Below are 2,125 nucleotides of genomic sequence, written 5' to 3'. Positions count from 1 at the left end.
AGACTCAGTCTGACTTTAACTAGGCCATTCTAATACAGGAATATGCGTCTCTGATCGCGTCATAAGGAAGGTTGCTTCACTTCCCTACAGTCAACACAAAGCTTCCCCACAGCATGATGCTGCCACCACCGTGTGTCGCCGCGGCAGATGGCTTCCTGCCACAACTCCATTATGGTGTGCAGAGAATAAAACTGAAATCTTTGTGGTTGCTTTGATGAAGAACTGTGAGACTGACGGTGAACTGTCCAGATCTATGGCAGTTAGAGCCTTGGAGGTTCTACCCGGTTTCCCACAGACTTGCCCTGATGGTCATTTATCGTTTGGTGAGTGATTGACAAACCTAAAAGCTAAAACCCTGGAAGAACAGTTTGGTATTCCAACCTTCCCATCACAGAGGAACCCAGGGAACGTCCACAGAAAGAACCAAACATTATCCAGGGAGCAAAGAAAGCTGGTTGCTTCCAGAGAGATTCTCCAGCATAAAGACTATAAAGAACATCGCAGCTAAACCAGTGAAATGAACAAAATGCCAACCTGTGGATGAGAAGCCGTCTTGGCAGCCGATTGGTTCTCTACTAGGTGGGAGATTCGTCTCCCTCTAATTGTTTCTGTATGAAATCAGAGGCTGAGATCCAGCGAGGCGGCACACCCCCACCTCAGGACGTGTCGGACTGCGTGTCTGAGTGAAGCACAACAGGAAGTCAGCGAGAAACGAGGCGGACGAGCTTAACTCTGTCATTATCTCCAGCAGGATCTTAAAAAATGGAAATGCTGCAAAACCTGTAGCCGTTTCTATAGAGAGAGAAATGAGGACTTTTCCTGACGGTTGATCCAGACTGGGAGGAATCCTGACGGCTCCGTCACCTCCTGGACTGGAGCAGATTCAGGATCAGATGCTGGATCCCTCTGTTCTCACACCAGCAGAGTCCATACCTGTTTATCCCTTTAGTCAGGCACAAAAAAACTATTTAAATACTTTTTGGTCTTTTTGAAGTGTACAGTAAGCTAGCTTTAAAAAGGGTTCAGTCAGTTAGCGTTAGCATTCAGTTCAGAACTCTGAAAAACCGTCAGCAGCAGAATCAGAAAGTTTCTTTCAGATAAACACATAAAAGAACATCTAATCTACTGATCTAAAGCAGAGAACGGCAGCGCAGGAAACGGACCAATCAGCAGCCGGACGACGGCTCACAGTCTGACGGCGGAAACAGACCGGCTTTTATTTTCTACTCACTGAAATAAACTAATGACAGTTTTTAAAACTCAGTTTCCCAAAGATGAGCAGGATGTTGAATTTCCTGCATGGCTGAAGATTTGACTCTAAACGCTTTTTTTTTTAATGAGCCAGAATTACTTCAATAATTGATAAAACACCATTTAGGTCGACTCTGATTTATTTATGTTCATATTTTCTAAGTTTCTTTCTGTCTGAATTGAAACTCTTCAGGTGTCTGAGTTTAAACTGCAGAAATATTTGCAGAACCTTTGCAGTCATTTGTTTTTGACCTGCAAGTAAAGAGTTTAGGTTTACTTCATTAAAATCATATAAAATAAACTAAATTTGATTGAACTTTATGTCCTTGTTTCCAGAAATGTTGAAGCGGCTCAAATCGATGAGCGATGCAGAGATAAGGTGGAAAACATCATATGAAGCATAAGAAGGTCTTTGTTCTTTATTGTGAGATCTTCAGGGGAAATCCCTCCATTAATCGCTTATGATGAATAATATTTCCTTTAATTTTCAACTTTAACTGATGGAGCGTCAGAACAAGCAGGCAGCATGTTTGGCAGAAATGATTCATCTAAAAAACAGCTCAGCAACTACGATGAGAAAAATACATTTTATCGTAATCCTCTACTTAATCTGCCCCCATTAGGCTAATATTAATTTAGCTAATTTGATTTAATTAGACTTTTTGTTTGATTTTAATTATAATCTAAACAGAACTACAGTATGTTAGATTAGATTTGTTTCAATTTGAACTGGATTAGTTTTGACTTAAATTGGATTAGTTTAAATTTTAATCGGATTAGTTTGGGGTTAGGGTTATTTTAACTGAATTAGTTGAGATTTTATCTAGATTACTTTTGATTTTAACTGAATTTGTTCCGATCTTAACAGGATTAC

At 40.1% G+C, this 2,125-nt stretch overlaps 1 protein-coding gene across 2 annotated transcripts in view; it reads right to left on the bottom strand.

The window, feature by feature from the left end:
* Window positions 1-2,125, bottom strand: part of rab27b (RAB27B, member RAS oncogene family) — a 71,188-nt gene that overhangs the window by 31,140 nt on the left and 37,923 nt on the right. The window contains exon 1 of one of the 2 annotated variants that reach the window (XM_015391730.1): window positions 535-954. The exons of the other annotated variant lie outside the window; for it this stretch is intronic. The gene's annotated coding sequence lies outside the window, so the exon portion shown is untranslated. Of the gene's footprint in view, window positions 1-534; window positions 955-2,125 lie in introns of those variants that run through there. 2 annotated transcript variants of the gene reach the window in all.

The sequence above is a fragment of the Cyprinodon variegatus genome, unplaced genomic scaffold (genome assembly GCF_000732505.1).
Source record: "Cyprinodon variegatus isolate N-32 unplaced genomic scaffold, C_variegatus-1.0 Scaffold558, whole genome shotgun sequence".
Classification (NCBI taxonomy): domain Eukaryota; kingdom Metazoa; phylum Chordata; class Actinopteri; order Cyprinodontiformes; family Cyprinodontidae; genus Cyprinodon; species Cyprinodon variegatus.
The sequence above is the reverse complement of the archived record's forward strand: the minus strand, read 5'-3'. Positions and strand labels throughout refer to the sequence as shown.